General features: G+C 46.2%; 1 protein-coding gene across 1 annotated transcript in view; it reads right to left on the reverse strand.

Moving 5' to 3' along the window:
• Positions 1-10,168, reverse strand: part of LOC145394018 (uncharacterized) — a 100,123-nt gene extending 89,955 nt beyond the window's left edge. Inside the window, exon 1 of the mRNA XM_080267987.1 lies at positions 10,049-10,168. The gene's annotated coding sequence lies outside the window, so the exon portion shown is untranslated. The remainder of the gene's footprint in view (positions 1-10,048) is intronic.
• Between the last annotated feature and the right edge of the window lie 8,929 nt (positions 10,169-19,097).

Consider the following 19,097-nt stretch of genomic DNA (forward strand, 5'->3'; position numbering starts at 1 on the left):
GCAGGTTGAGGCAGGTTAGTCACACAGGGGAGGGTAAGGCAGGGTGAGGCATGGGAGGATTAGAGCTGGATGAGGCAGGGCACTCTTATGGCACGGAATGGTGAGGCAAGGGAGTGTAAGGCAGGATAAGGCAGGGAGGGTTAGAGGAGTGAAGCAGGGGTGGGTGAGGCAGGGCGAAGCTGGGGAGATGAAAGAAGGGTGAAGCAGGTACGATGCGGTAGGGAAGGGTGCGGCAGGGGAGAGTGAGTAGGTGGGGTGAGGCTGTTGATTTTATGGCAGGGTAAGGAAGAGGACGGTATGGCAGGGTGAGGCACGATGGTTTAGGCTGGATAACGGAAAATAATGTGGTTGTTTGAAGGCGAGGGCTAAGAGGGTAGGCAAAGGTCGGGTGGCTGTAGGGATGAGGGAGAAGGGGGGTAAGGGAGAGGATGTGACGGGAGGGAGAGGATGTGAAGGGAGGGAGAGGGGGGGCAGAAAAGGATCGAGGGGTGAGAGAGATGAAGGATGAGGAAGAGACGGGGTTAAGGAAGAAAGGGGGTTTGAGAAAATGCAGCGGACAAGGAGGAGAGCTGAGAAGAAAGGTGGTGTGGAGAATAAGGGAAAGGGGAGTGAACGGGGGGAAGGGTGTGGGTGGGAAGATGTTGCGGGTGGTTAGAGGGTGACTGGAAGAAGAATACGTTGATACAGAGATGTGTGTGTGTGTGTGTGTGTGTGTGTGTGTGTGTGTGTGTGTGTGTGTGTGTGTGTGTGTGTGTGTGTGTGTGTGTGTGTGTGTTTATAACACAAAGTGCATCCGTCTTAAACTGCAATAATCTTAATGCTCTCTCTCTCTCTCTCTCTCTCTCTCTCTCTCTCTCTCCCCAAGTCATACCTGTCTTACATTCAGAAAGTCGTATTCTCCCATGCTAAGACAGCCCCTGGCACCTGCTCCATTCCGGTAGCAATTAATTTAGCCTATGAAAGAAATATTAAGGTGCATAACACAAAATAAGGAGTGCCCCATTTAGATCGATCATCTTCCACTGCGTAGGGGACGGATCTGTCAGCGTTATCAATGCCTACACTAGTCCCACTACTCCTACTGCCACACCCACCGCCACCATGACAGTTTCTAGTGGAGCGCTATTTACAGACCACCTTGTCTATCGCTTTAACCCTCTGAAAATATCTTGGGCGTTATCCTAAGTCTATAGTAATACCCTGTGTGTACCAACAGCAGCCAAAGGGTTAAGCGAGAGGTGCCCAAGAGCCTCCCAAGCCCAAAAGAACAGGACCCAGAGAAAGATTACCCCTCTTCTTGCCCTTATCCTACCTCTTCCCTTAGCAGCAAATTGTGGGGTATACCAGAATGTAAAAGGAATTTCTCTCTCTCTCTCTCTCTCTAGGTAAATGTGTCTCTTACCCTCGACCTCACCTCCGGCCTCTTTTCTCTCTTCCCTCCCTTTCCAGCTCCCCTACGCACTCTTCCCTCCCTATGCCTCTTCTCCTTCTCCCCTCCGCTCTCTCCCCTCAACTCTTTCTCCTCCCTGCCTCCCCCTTGTTTCTCCCCTTTCCCTCTTCCTCCCACTCCCTTCTATTAACTTTTTCCTCTCTCTCTCTCTCTCTCTCTCTCTCCAGCTCCCGTCAGCTCACTTCCCCTGTGCTCTCTCCAGACCTTCATTACACTCCAGCCTCACCTCCGCTGCACATTACCTTTCCTTCCGCTCTCCCTCCACTCCTCCCTCCCTGCTTCCCACACAACCTGTCTCCCCCTCCCTACCTCCCTCACTACCTTTCCTCCCTCATTACTTTTTTTCTCCCTCCATGCCTAACTCTCTCTCTCTCTGCCTCCCTCACTACCTCTCTCAGCCTCCCTCAGAACTTTTCTTTCTCTCCCTGCCTCCTTCACTGCCTTTCTCTCTCGTCTCTACCTCTTTCCTTTCTTCATTACCTGTCTTTCTTTCTCTAACCTTGTCTCCTCATTTTTTCCCTCACTCCTCGTCCCTTCTTCCCTGCCTCACCGTCTCTCCTCTTTGCCTCCCTCACTATCCGTCTCTCCTTTCCTTCTTTCCTCCATCCCTCATGGTCTGGCTCCTCCTCCTTTGCTCCCTCACAGCCTGGCTCTCCCTTCTTGCCTACCTTGTCACCTCTCTCCCTCAATACTCGTCTCCCTCCATCTCCCCCTCCCACCCCTACACTTACTCTCTGAATTAAGCAAAACTAAACATACGACGATGACGACAACGATGCCGATCAAGATGATGCTGAAGATGACTGATGACGAAGGTGAGTGATGACGATGAAGATGACTGATGACGACGATGGTGATGATGAAGACTAAATACGACTCACAACACAACAACCACGATTATAGCCTAGTATCAACACACAATCATGAATAGCCTACTCCCAACTCAAGCCACCAAAACTATCAGCACAAATTACAAACCATCCCATATCAACATTATCAACACAAATCCATTTATGTTAACAACAGAAGAACCACCTACATCATTTCCCTCACCTCAAACCCTGCGGCAACCCCTCTCACGCACACACATTACAACACCAGGACTTACACACACACACACACACACACACACACACACACACACACACACACACACACACACACACACACACACACCTAACTAACGACTTCCACACTCCACTCCGTTCTTCACACATTCTCTCCCCCTACAAACCCTTCTTCCTCTCCAATAGCTCTTTCTCCCTCTCCTCTACACACCCTTCTCACCCTACACACATCCTATCTCTCCCCTACATTCCTCTATACACACCCTTCCTCTCTTTGAACCCCTTTCTCTCTCTCCCGTATATATCCTTCTCATAATCTCTATACACACCTTACCTCTCCCTACATTCCTTCTTCCTCTATGCACATCGTTTCTATCTTCTACAGCCCTTTCCCTTCCTCGTCTACACACCCTTCTCACTCTTTTGTATCCCTCCATTACATACCTTCCTCTCACTCTATACATTCCATTCTGTTCTTCCTCTACCCTACTCCTTCTACCCTTGCGCATCTACAAATACACACTCTCTCTCTCTCTCAAATCTACTTCTCTATTGTATGTGACTGTCAAACATTCACCTCTAGCATTAACCTACTCCATCTCGTTCCTCCCTAAGCCCTATTTTCCTTTTCATTTCCCACTCCTCCACTCTCTTTCTAAGCCCTATTTTCTCTTCGCCATTTCTCACCACAAGCTACTTTCAATCTCTACTCCCCCCTCCCCTATTGCCCCTCCCGACCCCTTTGCCCCCTCCCCCCCTGCTTGGCCACGCCCCCAACGGCCTGGCGGGGAACTAGTCACAAGTTGTGCCATTTGGAACGACGGACGGCGGGATGAGCGGTCGTCAACATTTACATAAAATTCTTTAGAACACAACACACGCCAGATTACCTTCCAGTCTGTGTATTACGTTCCTCCTCTGTGTGTGTGTGTGTGTGTGTGTGTGTGTGTGTGTGTGTGTGTGTGTGTGTGTGTGTGTGTGTGTGTGTGTGTGTGTGTGTGTGTGTGTGTGTGTGTGTGTGTGTGTGTGTGTGTGTGTGTGTGTGTGTGTGTGTGTGTGTGTGTGTGTGTGTGTGTGTGTGTAATGCTAATCCATGAAGGCCAAAAAACGGTACGTAAGTAAAACCGAAATATAAATTCCAGCTTAACTACCTAATCAATGGAACTTGCAGAAAATCAAACCACTATTCTATCCAACAAGAAGGAAAAACTACATGTTCTTGTATATTATGTTCGAGAGATAATAAATAATAATTCCCTTTGTATAATCTTTCAACGGTATATTACATTCCCTCGTGCAAAATACAAGCAAGTTCCTCAAGAGTTATATGGAGGTGCGTCAGCGGAGTTGGAGGTGCTTGAGAGGCTAATGGCGGAAAAGGTGTGGGAAAGGGAGAGGGAGAGCGTTTGAGGGGAGGGTGGGAGAAAGGGAGATGAGGGAAAGGAAGGGAGAGAGGGAGAGTTAGGGGCGAGGCAGTGAAAGTTAGATGCGAGACAGTGAGCACGGCAGTAAAGCAGGGAAGTGGATACCTGAAGAACAGCCTCATCTGCATGCTACACTCTGCCATCCTACCCTCCTTCTCAACACCCTCTCCACCACTTACTACATGCATTTCTAGTTTTATCACCCGTCTGTCTGTCTGTCTGCCTGCCTGCCTGCCCTCCTTCCCACCTAAGGCTTCAACACTTGCTATTCGTACATGCGGTCTTAGTCATTATTACCTCAGACATTTGAAAGTGGACGACATTGGCCTACTTCACCCGTATGTCTGTCTATGTCCGGATTACTGAAAACTAAGATATTCACGATAAAAAATGTGACGATGTTTTTACTTTCCCATGGATGAAACAATTACATTCCGTGAAAACTCGAGAAAATAGGTACCATACAACACACACATACTTTGAATAAAAAGAAAAAAATAGCACCGGTTATTTTTCAGTACAGCAAAAATGTGTACACTAGAAAAACGGTCTCATATACATGCTACACCCTGCCACTCCTACCCTCCTTCCCACCACCATCTTCAGCACACTGTATGCCTTCCTGTTTTTGTGTTGTACTACTCTCATTACAGGACTCACGACTCCATAATTACCCGCCTATCCGTATTCTAAGCATTTTCCTTAGAGATGTATTCCGGACATTACACGTTATCCTCTTGATGGTTACTGACACTATATACATAATCGAAAAAATAAGACATATAAAATTACAAAATATAAAGGTGAACTAAATAAAATCAATCGCTGACGAGGTGGTATGAAGTCTTCTATGCCACACAGAGAACAATCCCGCAGTATCTATTTGTCTGTGATCCTCTCCTCTTTCTCACCACTCTCTTCAGTACTTCCTACATGTGTTCCTTGTCTGATTACAGTATTACTTCCGACACAAAAGGTGGATGAGATGTGTTCACCAATTTGTCTTATTTGCCCGAGCTACGGAGGCTACAGTATACGAGTATATTATTCCCGAAGAACAAGTGCTCTCAAGTTGAATTAAATCGTCTAGCAATGGGTATAAACGGTAAAATGTCACGGTAGTAAAGCTGTTACACAAATAAGAAATTCTCTACTTCCATATTCGTTCCTACTATCGACTGAGCAGTCCAGAAACATATCACACACACACACACACACACACACACACACACAGAACCACCATCAGAGTGCTCAAAATAAACTTATCAACCCTCCCTTCCTGTATCATTATAACCTATTATTTACATACAACATGTATCAGATCCAGATTAAAAAAAAAAAAAAAGGTCCGCTAAGTGAAAACATTATTTATATTTATCATTTACTAGCCACTCCGTCTGTAGCAAGTAAATAATGTAGTAAAACCTGCGAAAAATTTTTCTAGGTAACCGAGCGAAACGCAGTAACATTCCTTCAAAAGTAGATCATTATCATCCTCATCATGACCCAATACATTTCTTAGATGGGGGTGAATAGGATCTAAGTACTGTACAAGAAAAAAACAACTCAAAGGTAAGAGAAACCATCAACAGTGCTCATCATCACCATCAATAAATGTCCTACAAATAACAGGGTGATGCGCACTGGATAAAAATTAAAAAAAGAGAACACAAGACTCAGAAGCAATGACAAAAGTGTTTCCCCATAACCACTGAATCTGTGCACTGGCTCCTGATACCCTACGACCCTATGATGTGGCGATGCGATATAAACTGAGCCGCTGACTGACACTAAACCTTTGATCGCTGCGGCTGGAGTCACAAGATAGAGGGGGCGATTTTACACACAATACGGCAGTACGTAAGATGAATAAGTTCCTACAGTACCAGTTCCCCCCAATATGGACTAAGATGGGGAAAGCTCTTGGTGTAAATGATCTATATATGTCTGTCTATCTACAATATGTATTAATCTATCATTCTATATGCCTGATTCAGATGATACTGGGGTAGTTTTCACAGACAATGCGGTAGTGCTTATAAGAAATCAGTTCCTCTAATAAAGTACCCATGCATCTATCTTTCGATCAATAAATCTATCTATGTCTACCCATCTGCTGGATTTAGAAGATAAAAGGATCGCTTTCATTCACCAGGAATGGGCAATACGGCCGTTGTTAAAATGAATCAGTTCCTCCTGTAAAGGCAAAGATGGGGAAAGCCCTCGTAGGCAGCGGTATATGAGGAAAATTTTATGGAGGAGTGGAAAATCTATGGATCAATGAAAGTGTAACATCCAGTTCTACAATACCATATAAGAAGTACAATGGCCCGAGGCTAGGTTAACGTAATCCAGCAACTTTTATCCAGAATGAACTAACTAAACGACCGAATAACTTTGAAGTTTAAACGAGAAACAAATTCAGATTAAAGAGCAGAGATAATGTGGAAAATCACTTGCAGCTGAGCCTGGATATCCCAGCGTAGTGTGGAGCAGGTCTGTTTGTCACGGCCTCTGCTGGTGAACGCCTACGAACTTAATTCCGTTGGTATACAGCAGAGAGCTTGCTTGTATTGAAGACTGAATAACAACTGATAAGAAAATAAAGTTACCGTAAATACCCGAAAAAAATGTGGTCACTCCATATGAGGGTCCAGAGTATGGCTGCATGGAAGAGTTGTTATTATTGTTGTTGTGTTGTTGTTGTTGTTACCACAGCCTCATATGAACGTCAACTCGGCGAACAACGGACTGAATTTGCCTTTAGCTGTCCATCACCCTCGATGCAGAGAACAGGGAAGGACTCTGTGGACGTTTGTATAGCCGAGCACCTGAGTCGCCCAGGCCCGGCTATATCGGTGCCATCACGGAGGCTGTCCCTTTTTCAGCGCCACGAAAAGATAATGAATCGAGGTAACAAAACGAAAGACCAGAGAGGGGAGGAGTACAGATGATCCTTTACCACTTCAGAAGGCAGGGTCTCACATGGGATTATCTGTTCTGGCTACAGCAGGACGAATTTTATCAGGTGAAGGGAATTCCTGCCTTCAAATGAGTAAACAGAATCGAAACCTTGTAGATGCTGAAGAAGACTGAAAACTTGTATATGCTGAAAAAGGTTAGTCATATTTTCCAGAATTACAGTTGCAAATTTGGCGCAAGGTGCTCGTACCTCCATATTCTATCTAAAGCTTAAGAGGCAAAAGGCTTTCACGAATCTCTTACAAAAATAAAGACTTGTTTACCATTTAAGACTCGAGCTAGGTTATGTCCTCTTAATACTGTCTTAGGGTTTCTTAACTGGACCGCATAAGGAAAGCAAGATAAAATTAAAGTAAAAAAGGAAACATACCGAAACCCTTCTTGAATTGAGCTACAGAAGTCTACGGTAACGGCATGAAAGATTTCACTCCTCTAACTTCATATATTTCTGAAAAACTTCACTCTAAAAAAAGCGGACGGTTATGTCTATGAAGTGGAATCAGGATCTCAAAGGCTTCAAAGATGAAATAATGACCGTTCTGCCCATTTTACTGTTTTATGCTTGCTTTGTTTAAGGATCCAACCTCGCTCCACGTCGTAGGTTCTTGTAGGAATAATGATGATCGATCTCTTTATTCTCAGCCATAAAATTTCTAATTTCTGTACTTATTTCTTTTTTTCGATGTTGTTCTGTTTCCTAATTATTTCAGTTACCATCCAGCATTCTCTCTTCCAGTCTCTTAAGCTTTTAATCCATTCAGCTGAGTCTAATTGTCCGGTGGCAGCGTTCGCGCACGCAAACGCTTCCACTAAAGATAATGAGACAGGTCAACACAGATTATCTCAAATACTTTATATTAAAACTTGGTACAATACAGCCAGGTGAATACACACACACACACACACACACACACACACACACACACACATACGAGAGCAAAAGCCATAAAGGCCCCGTTCATTTAGCCGCGGATGAGGAAGTATTTCCTTAGCGTGTGTCTCAAATGGAAGAGCTCAATACGTCAGCTTAATGACGCCCCACCACTCACACACCACCAGTATCACTACGGCCAACCAGAAATTATGCAAGCTGCCCTTCCGATCACTAGGAGTTCTCTCCGATGAACATAACTATGACTCCAGCATGGACAAACAATATGTTTTAGATTTTTAAAAAATCCGATATGAACCTGAATCACGTGAACCATGTCGTCGTGCCCATAGGAATTATTTTCGAGAGAGAGAGAGAGAGAGAGAGAGAGAATATATATACATATACATAGTGTGTGTGTGTGTGTGTGTGTGTGTGTGTGTGTGTGTGTGTGTGTAATACAGTATACAATAAGCTACATGAATGACATGAAGCGCAGTATTTTAACAATCTCAGATTCTGTTAAATTCAAGTGTTAAGCAAGGTTTACGATTCAACCATAGAGACGCTCAAACAATAGTTCAGAGGTTTTCTTTTAAAGTTATTTTGATCACTACCCTGTTATGTACAGTTAAAATTAAAAATAATGATTCACTTCATTACGATACTTGACGAAACAGCAAATAATTGATTTCCACATGATGTGATGCGATCCCCTACACTTAACAGAATTTACTGAATATTGGCTGTTTCATAACTGTTCGCATAAAAAGCGGGACGATATTACTCGCACCTGTACATCCTTGTGCGCTGCGGGTACACCACTAATTTCCCCGGCGAACCTTTGGAGCACGAGACTTGTGGCGAAACCCTGGAGACTGACAACGACCCGCGGACCAGTGGACATAAACGTACTTCCGGCCCGGCCTGGCCTACCCTTCCCTACCTTGGCCAGTCCCGTTTCTGTCCTGTTGTCCTTTTTTGTACCGAACCTGCCCAGCCCTGCCCTGCCCTACCCAACCCTGTTCTATCTTGTCTCTGCCCTGCCCCGTTACTGACCCATCCTGCTTTGCCCTGCTTTATTCCAGCCTCGCCCGCCGTCCCACCATTGTCCTGTCTAACCCTGCTTTGTACCAGCCTGGCCACTCACGCCCTCTGTGTTACCCTGTCGCAACACGACCGCCCTCACCCCGCGGCCTGCAATAACTCTCACCCTAGGGACCTCCTGAATCCCGAGGCTATGACAGCAGGCCACAGACATCTATGCTGCCGAAAAGCAGCTAGAAAAAGGCAGGAAAAAGGCTGAAAATCACACACACACACACACACACACACACACACACACACACACACACACACACACACACATAGAGCAAGACAGGGGGAGAGCAAAAGCATCATTTCTTTCTAATTCCAACCAAAAGAAATAGAAAGAAAACACTTCATCGTCACAGCATTTTTTCCCTGCATGATAATGCGATGTGGCGTGATTTCCTTAGCATCTGGTTCCTTGCTCACTGAAAAAATAAACAGAAAGAACAATTTCATTACCTTAACATTCCCTGACTGCCCCACCCTACCCAGGTAGCCCTACCATCCCCAGCCCTATAATACGTTACCCTCTTCTCCCTGCCTTAACTTACCATACCACCTTTGGGTAGTCATCCTATCCCCTCCACTCCCCTACCCATCTCTTTTCTACTTGCCTTACCTGGCACTGCCGCACCCAGTTCTCCTTGTTCTGTGTTGGCCTCCTTAACCTATCACCCTACCCTATCTTGTTCACCTTGCCGAGTCCTTACCTTCCACGTCATAGTTTGCCTTATCTCACTGACCTTCCACTTCCTCCCCTGCTCCATCATCCACTCATTACTTTGCCCGACTTTACTGTCCTCCATTCTCTGCCGCAGCCTACCCTGTCCTGTCTCTAAACCCTCTCCAGTCTTGCTTCTGTCCTACCCTACCCTATCCAACATTATTATAATCAAACCTACACTACCTGTCCGGGAAGCTAGTGGTGCACTGGTGAGCAGATCTATCTGGGGGCTAGAATAACCAGGGTTCGATTCCCAAGCCAATCAGACTGATGGGCACGGTTTGTTTCCCCGCTGCCCTCGTTCGGCAAGCTGTGCGAACGGGAACCTGGCTGCTTCAGAATGATTGGGACTTAGCAAACTCTTGATTACCTGCCTTAATAGCCTTCGTACAGAGGACAAGCCGCCCTTCTACCCTTCAGTACCCTATCCGTACCCACCTTGTGTCCACCCAGGTCCTCAACGGTGCATGACAGTGATGCGTCCCGCCCCACCGTCACCGTCACGTTGCCGATGCTGCCCGCGAACCGAGTCTTGAATTGAGGCTCTCCTAGCGCAGTGCCTGTGAAAGGACCACCAACAAGTTATTAATATAACAACAAAACAAATAGCATACAACTTGATCATTACCCTATAAATGTAGGACAAATACAATAAAAACATACATGATCTCATACAGAGAGAGAGAGAGAGAGAGAGAGCAGCGGCTACCTCCAGACAACTCTCGTTAACTTTTCCTTGACCGACAACAAGTTTATTGGGTGCCTGTTGTCTTGTCTTACACATACGTAACTATACATACATACATACACATACACAAAAAAACGCACACATAAACACACACAATCGCTACTTTTCACCACCTACTCCTCGTCGGCTGATTTAGTCTACTACATCTTAATTGCTGTACACTTCAATGTTTTTTTTAGCGTGGACAAAATTTTCATAAACATCACATAAGGTAGTAATATGGGTACTGTGAGATATGCAAAAATAAATTAAGTTACTTTACCGTACATGCTAAGGACCCTCATGTGCCCTAGGGAACGCGGCCTAAGACAAGAAGGAAAGCTAGGCAACGACGGGGCAGAAGAAGAAGCAGGAGTACGGTAGGATCTAAGATGGGAATAAGCAGGGGGAGAGGAAGAGAAGGACGATATAGGAAGGGATGAGGACGATGGATTTGGGGAGGAGAAAGGAAGAAGAACCTGAGGGGGGGAAGAGATGTGAAGAAATATTATATGAAAATGGATGACCAGGATGTGAATTGAAAAGGAGAATGAAGAAATAGGATCTAAAGAAGGAGGAGTGGGGAAGGTAGGGTCTAGGGAAGGCGGGGAGGTGGGAGAGGAAGCGGTAGTGGAAGGATTATTAAAAGGGGGAGGGGAAGAATATGTGAGATCGGAGATGGAAGTAGGGTCTAAGAAAGAGGAAAGGGTCTGAAAAAAGGAAGGGAAGATGGAAGAAGCAGAATCTGGAAAGAGGGAGAGACGAAGTATTAAGGAGCAAGATGTAGGGTCTGGGGGGAGGGAGAGCAAAGTTGGTCCTAGGGAGAAGTGGGATGGAGAGGGAGGGGTAGAGGAGAGACAGAAAAGGATCAGAGGAGGAGGAGGGAGGAGGGGGTCTATAAACTACTTGAGAGCACCAAACAGAGAGAGACGAACACCGGCCCGGCATTAGGCAAGAAGTTACCAACACACGTCCACGGTAAAGAAGAAAGACAGAGGGGAAAAATAAAGTGGAGGGGACAGGGATGGAGTGGCGTACAAAACTAGGATGGAAGGCAAAGAGGTGGGGTAGGGTTGGGGTGAAGGTAGGGGTGGGACTGAGAGGTAAATTGTGGGGAAGGAAAGCAGAACATCGTAAGGTTGGGCTGTGTGGGGAAAGGTTGGGGTAGGAGAGAAAAGATTGGTAGGGAGAAATATCGAAGTGGGGTAGGGTAGGGGTCAGAAATGAATGTAGAATTAGAATGATGGGTAAACTGATGGGTGGGAGCGGGGTGCAGTAAGGAAATGGGGTGGGGATGGGTGGGGTGATTTTGGGAAAGTACTGTAAGATGAAGGATATGATGCAGATGGTTGAGGCAATGGAGTAGGGGGGAGGGGGTGGTAGGATATGAACACACGGTGAGGTGGGGAGGTAAAAAAAAAAAAAAACACAAGAGAATGGGGGAATGGGGGAGGACTGAAAGAGTGTCGGTGGGGGTTGGTAGGCAGGCTGTAAGGGTCTTCATACAATAACCAAGGTATGTTTAATTCATGACTCCCTGCTGCCGAAGTTAGGGTTCAAAAGGGCGACACCAGAGGGCTCCACAAAAGCATCACAGGAGACTCACAGTTTCGCCTTAACTTCATTGCTGGCGAGACGACCGACGCACACAGGAACTCGCTCCTGTTTAAAATTTGCTCCCCTCTCTGAGATGAAGATGTGTGGGGGGAGGGGGTATACGTTTGTGTGTGTGTGTGTGTGTGTGTGTGTGTGTGTGTGTGTGTGTGTGTGTGTGTGTGTGTGTGTGTGTGTGTGTGTGTGTGTGTAAATCCCGCATTCTCGTCAGCACAGCAGACTTCACAGCATCATGGCACCTCTTCCTTAACGATAAAGTTAATTATAAATTATTATCCTACATGTTTACATCTTCACATCCACACAGGATGCATATATACCATGCAAGAATAAACAAACGTAACAGATAAAGCATGCCCATTTTCTGCTGTGTATTATAGCCCCTTAAAGACGGGATTAATTTTTGTTCTGGATATCGGAAAAAAAAAATTATTGTTTAGGGAAACCTTCCTGTTTGAAAAAAAAAAATTGTCCCAAGCTGAATGAAACTGCCTGGAAAGCGCAAAAATTAAAAAATATCCATTAATTTAAACTAGCTCTGTAGAGTATTCTGTATGCTGCAAAGATATAATTACATGTGAGAGTATATTCAGGTTTACTATGCATAATGAATAGCTAAGGATGGGGTGCTCTAAAGCCTGCTAAACCAACGAGAATGTGGCCATGTGGTGGTGGTGGTGGTGCTACTCGTTCTCGGTCTCCCTCTCCTCCTCCTGTAGGGCCCGAGCTTCCAAACCCACTCAGATCTAGTGACTTACAGGATCTGAGGTGGGTCGGGGTCATTAAGTCCATTTCGATTACTCTGAATAGGATTTTTTACTTTTTCAACCTTAACAGCTACATGCGAAGAGGGGACGAGAATGGGGAAGAAGAAGGGAAGATGGGTAGGGATGGGGGGACGAGTGATGACGAGGGATGGCAGATGGAGAAGGAAAATAAGAAGGGAGTGAGGGGAAAAGAATAGCGAAGGGGAGACGGGATGGAAAAGGGAGAGACGGAAGGGATGATATTAAGGAGACGAGAAGGTTGTACAAAGAGAGAGGAGAAATTTAAAAAGAATAAGAAGAGGCAGGGGAACGAGGGGGGAGGAAAAGAGATAAAATGAGAAGGGAGGAGGAGGAGGAAAAGAGATAAAGGGAGAGGAAAGAAGGAGAAGGAGGAAAAGAAAGGGAAGAGGAAAAGGAAGGGAAGGGGTAAAAAGGGAAGGGGTAGTAAAGGCATGAGGAAGAAGCAGAGGAGGTGGAGGGGGGAGGGGGTTAGAATATAATGGATGTCGGAGGTGCTTGCCGGGAGAGCCCTACCACCCCAGCCACTTAGCTCATGTCCGGCACATACACCCCCCCCCTCTCTCTCTCTCTCTCTCTCGTTTCCTCTTCCTCCACATCTCGCCCTTCCTTCTTTCTTCATCCATAATAATCCTCTCTCTCTCTCTCTCTCTTCTCCTCTTCCTCCACATCTCACCCTTCTTTCTTTCTTCATCCATAATAATCCTCTCTCTCTCTCTCTCTCTCTCTCTCTCTCTCTCTCTCTCGGACATGTGAGACAGGCCTGCCTAGGACAATATTGCCCCGCAGGTCTCATGCCTCTGACGCCTCACTCCGCCGCGGTAGTTGTGGTGGTAGCTGTGGTAGAGTTTGTGGTGGTAGGTGTCGTCAAGGAGATGTTGTACTGTAGTGGTTGTGGTAGCTGTGGTGAAATATGGGCTAGCTGCGGTGACAGCTGTGGCAGGTGTGGTATGGTTTGTGACAGTACTCGCAGTTGTGGTTGTCGCCTATATAGGAAGTTGTAGTTGTGGTAGTGGTCTGGTGAAAATTATGGCAGATACGGTAGCGGTCTGGTCACTGATGTAATGGGAGCTGTGGTAGTAAAAATGGTGAGCGGTAGTGATTGTGGTCGTTGTAGTGGTGGTGAATGTGAATGTGGTGCAAATGATTACAGTGGTGGTGGTTGTGGTGAGATGGTGTTAGTTAAGAAAGTGAAAATCATAAGTGGTGGCAGTGGTGGTGGTGGTGGTGACAATAGCAACAGTGGAAGGAAGTGTGGTTGTTGTGGTGACAGTGGTTGTGGCAGAGCATGAAGAAGGCGACTAGGCGTGATAAGAGAATGAGATCAGTGTTGACAGAGAAGCGTGGAGGACGGTTTGTCGCACCTACTCTGGGTGACCTGTGTGACTGGACGTATGGCAATAGATAGACAGACAGACACAAACTCATAAAAGCAGACTGACAGATAGACAGATAGACAGATAGATACGGAGAATTACTGATAGATACAAACATACGAAAACGCAGAGGTATATAGAGATCAGAAGACTGACATACAAAACACAGATGTAGAAAAAAAAATACAAGAGACATAAACACAGACAGATTTAGCCTATAAAAACAGACTGACAAACACAGACTCAGATAAATTTAGAAGAACGATAGGTAAACAAACAGGCAAGCAGGCAGGTGGTGGCAGCAACTGCGGTGGAGTGCCGTTAGACAGACAGGCAGACAGACAGATTAGAAAGATTAGACAGATAAAGATAAGTAAGAGTCGAAGAGATACAAGTGGAAATAATGGACAGATGGATTAGAAAGATTACAAACATAAAGATAATACGAGTCGAAGAGAAATAATAGACGGATTAGAGAGATTACTGTAGATACATAAAGATAAGTGCGAGTAGAAGAGATACAAGCAGAATTAATATAGACAGGTAGATAGATAAGAGACTGGAAGAGATAGACAGAGAAGTGCGGTAGTGGCAGGAGCAGAGGTACGGTAGAGTTTCCTGTTTTGGCAGAGCTTAACATGGGAACGGCGGGGACACTACCACTAAACTGTGCTGAAACGGCCTGCTTGGTCACCCCGCCAAGAGCAGGGTCGCAGTGGTAGTAGGAGTGGTTGCAATGGTGGTAGTATGGTGGCAGTGGTAGCAGAAGTGGGTGCAGTGGTGGTAGTATGGTGGCAGTGGTAGTAGGAGTGGTTGCAATGGTGGTAGTATGGTGGCAGTGATAGCAGAAGTGGGTGCAGTGGTGGTAGTATGGTGGCAGTGGTGGTAGGAGTGGTTGCAGTGGTGGTAGTATGGTGGCAGTGGTAGTAGGGGTGCTTGCAGTGGTGGTAGTATGGTGGCAGTGGTAGTAGGGGTGCTTGCAGTGGTGGTAGTATGGTGGCAGTGGTAGCAGAAGTGGTTGCAGTGGTGGTAGTTTGGTGGCAGTGGTAGTAGGAGTGGTTGCAGTGGTGGTAGTATGGTGGCAGTGGTAGTAGGGGTGCTTGCAGTGGTGGCGGTATGGTCGTAGTGGTCGCAGGAGTGATTACGGTGGTTGTAGATGGTCCTAGTGGTAGTAAGAGTGGTTGCAGTGGTGGTAGTATGGTCGCAGTGGTGGCAAGGTGGTAGTAAGATCGCAATGATAGTTGGAATGGTTGCAGTGGTGGTAGTATGGTCGTAGCGGTAGTAGGAGTCGTTGCAGTAGTAGTAGGAGTGGTTGCACTGCTGGTAGTGGCTGCAGTGGTGATAGGAATGGTAGTGGTGGTGGTTGCGGCAGGAGCAGTACCGGTGGTGACAGTAGGAGTGGCTGTAATGGTGGTTGTAGTAGATGGGGTAGTACGGCTATAATGGCTGTAGCAGTGGCTGTGGTGGTGGTTGTGGTAGGAAGGGTGGTAAGGTCGTAGATTTAGCAGGTGTGATTGTAGTGGTGGCTGTGGCAGAGGTATGGTGGTAAGGTCGTTGTGATAGCAGGTGTGTATGTGATGGTGGTTGTGGTGGAAGGGGTGGTATGGCTGTAGTGGTTGTAGGAATGATTGTGGTAGTAAGGGTGGTAATTTTAGTACCCTTGCAAAGAGAGGTATTTCCCCATGTCTCCGAACTGATTTTTATATCTCATCATTGGAAAACACAAGCAACAATATTGACGTCAACTCAGGTTTTTGGTAATGACGACTGACCATCACTTCATTACAGCTGCTGCTTCTTGGCCGTCCTCTCCGCCCCAACACAATACCATCTCCACACACACCCCCTTTATCACCAAAATCGCTGAAAGAATGGGGACTCGTTTGATTCCCTGCCCCCGCAGTCCTTCATGAGGTAGAGTGTACAGTCTCTATCAAAAGTTCTGTCGCCTCTCCTGCTTCTCGTGCCACGGACTTCGGAAAGCAGGGCAACGAATCCGCAGCAACTGACAATGATGACTTTATTGGGCCACAGATCAGTGACATCAGTGCCATTTGCCGAGAATTCACCTCGGTGTTATACAAAATCCATGAAGAGGGAAGCAGGAAAGGCGACAGAATTTCTGAGGCTGACTGTACCTAAGGCAAGGCATCAAAGCAATGTTGGGCATGGTGGCAGTAGGCATACGCAGATACAGTAGATGAGTGAACACACACACACACACACACACACACACACACACACACACACACACACACACACACACACACACACATACAGATGGATGAGTATGGTAGGTTGTGACAGCAGTACAGAAGGTTTGGTGCATGTAGACACATACATGTAACAGACAATACAGATACAAAGGATATAGACACCTACAAAAAATATAGACAGACATACAAATAAACATATACAGAGATACGAAAGGTAGAGGTAGTGGCAGAGATACAGGTGGTTGAGGAGTTTGCTGTGGTGGAATCACTGAACATGGGAACCACAGACAGACAGACACACAGACACAGTCGGAGAGAGAGAGATATAGATAGATAGTCAGATGCACAGATATACAGATAGCTAGGCAGAGACATAAAGAAATAGACAGACTGATACGAATAGACAAGCACGTGGACATTAGCTACATAAAACAGATAAGGGTAGTGGGAGCAGGAGAGGTAGCAGAGGAGTTTGGTGTGTGGGCAGCGCTTAACATGGGAACCTCAGGGACACTATCACTAAACTCTGCTGGAACTGCTGCTTCACCACCACTCCAGCAGGATGGCGGTGGTGGGTGGCTGGGTAGTCAGTCAGGTAGGTGGGTAAGTAGGTAGGAAGGCAAATAACAGGTAGAATAATACAGACAGACTGACATATAAGGATACAGACAGACAGCTACACAGATGAAGAGATAAAATGTTGATAGATCCAGATGAACAGGAGATACTGGTGACGGATGCAACGACAAACGGAGATATAAACACCCACCGGTACATAATTACAAAAAGCAAGATAAATGCAAATAACACACACACACACACACACACACACACACACAGATAAGGCAGGTACCGGTAATTAGAGCAGCAGAGGTGGTAGAGGAGTTTCCTGTTTTCCTAAGCCTTTACACTAGTATTGCTGTGACACTAACATTACCACTAAACTAAGCTGCAAAGGGAGCTTGACCCCCGACTCTTCAGAGGATACCGGTGGTGGTGGTAATGCAGTGACAGGTGTAGTAGTCTCGACCACCACTCTCGAGAGGATGGTACGGGTGGGTGATAGGCAGGGTGATTGCAGACGGATAAAAACAGGTGTAGGAAAGATGGTGGTGGTAATGGCGGTGGCGCTGTGGTAGGAAGGGTGGTAGTAACAGAAGGGTAGTAATATGTGTAGCATTAGTATTTGGCACCACTCTTAAGATGGTGGTGATGGTAACGGGATAGTAATAGCTGTAGCAGTAGTCTTGGCCATCACTCGTACTCGTGGTGGTGGTGGACATTAATAACAGTAGTAGAAGTCATGGCAGTACGACAGGGAATAGTGGTAGTGGCAGTAGTGAAGGGTGGTGCTAGCGGTTGCAGTGGCATTATTAAGCGGTACTGTCAATAGCTAAAGTTGCCTATATCATAAACAAATAATACATTGCTATTGTAGCTGAGCTGCCCCAGGTCAATTCAAGATTCTGTAAATCGGCAACTTTGGGAGCAAATCTTTGAAGAACCCCGTGGCAGACTATAGTTCATTCACTTTAATAGGGCCAGAGTTTTTACCTTTTTGCAGCACGTCCATGGAAAAAAAAGAAGAAAAAAAAAAAAAGGTACAGCTCTACTGTACATACTTTCTGCGGCAATTCTTCGTGACTAATGTCATATTCTAATCTTAATCTATTTTTACAACTAACCACTCAAGATGGAGGGATGGCAATTTACGGCCGAGGTAATGTGAACAAAGTACATCACTTTCCTACCAATGAAAAGTAGCAAGGTAAAAGTGAAAACGTATGCTATCGTGGTCTACGAGGGACTCCCCGGCATTTCTTCCTTTCCAACTATAGTTCGCTTTTTTCTCTGACGGAACCGGGTCACTCTCACAACTCGAATGCTAATTCGTGGCTGCGTGAAAGTTGGTAAGTCTTAGTTATGATGCCTTGCAGTGGCGCAGTGGGTTACAGCGCTCTGACCGAAGGGTCGGAGGGTCGAGTCCACCTGAGTCATTGGTAGACATCAGGAAGGGCATCCGGTCATAAAGTGCTACACGCTCCAAAACCGAAGTCCTCTATCCAGGGGCAACGCCTTAGCCCTTATCGAAAAAAAAGAGACAGCGAAAAAATAAAAAAAATAACCTCTTTAGGCCTGTCATGTCTTTCCTGTGACATCCTGAAAAATATGAGCGAGTAAAAGTGTATTATACAAAAAATACAAAGATATACAAGAGGGGCTAGGGTGCCTTCTACGTCCTACTCAACTGAAGCTTACGTCACCTAACCAGCAAGACAGTATGGCAGGTGGGAATAACAACGGAAGTGACGTCATAAATACAAAGCCAGTCAGGTCAGGTAGGGTCGATTTAAGCCTACATTACCTCTCTCTCTCTCTCTCTCTCTCTCTCTCTCTCTCGTCCCTTCCCTCAGTCTTTCCTCCCCCTTCTCTCAGTCTCGGGTGTATCCTTTGCCTTTTCTTCCCCTTCCCCTCTTTCCCCCTCCTTCACCTGTCTCCCCCTCTCAACCTACGCCTCCGTCCTTTCCTCTTTTTCTTCCCCCCCTCCCTCTTTTTCCTCCTCTCTCTTCCCCTCCCCTTCTCAACCCATTCTTCCATCCCTCCTTCTTCCCTCCTACCCTCTCCCATCCCCGTTTCTCCATCCATCTCCACCTATCTACCCATCCCCCTCCGTCCCTTTTCGTTACTCACACCTCTCCCCTTTCCCCCCCTTCTCCCCCTCTATCCGTCTCCCCTTCTCAACCCATTCCCCTGTCTCTCCCTCTTTCC

This window comes from Coenobita brevimanus, chromosome 26 (assembly GCF_032717465.1).
Source record: "Coenobita brevimanus isolate Jiangsu-jjx chromosome 26, ASM3271746v2, whole genome shotgun sequence".
NCBI classification, from domain to species: domain Eukaryota; kingdom Metazoa; phylum Arthropoda; class Malacostraca; order Decapoda; family Coenobitidae; genus Coenobita; species Coenobita brevimanus.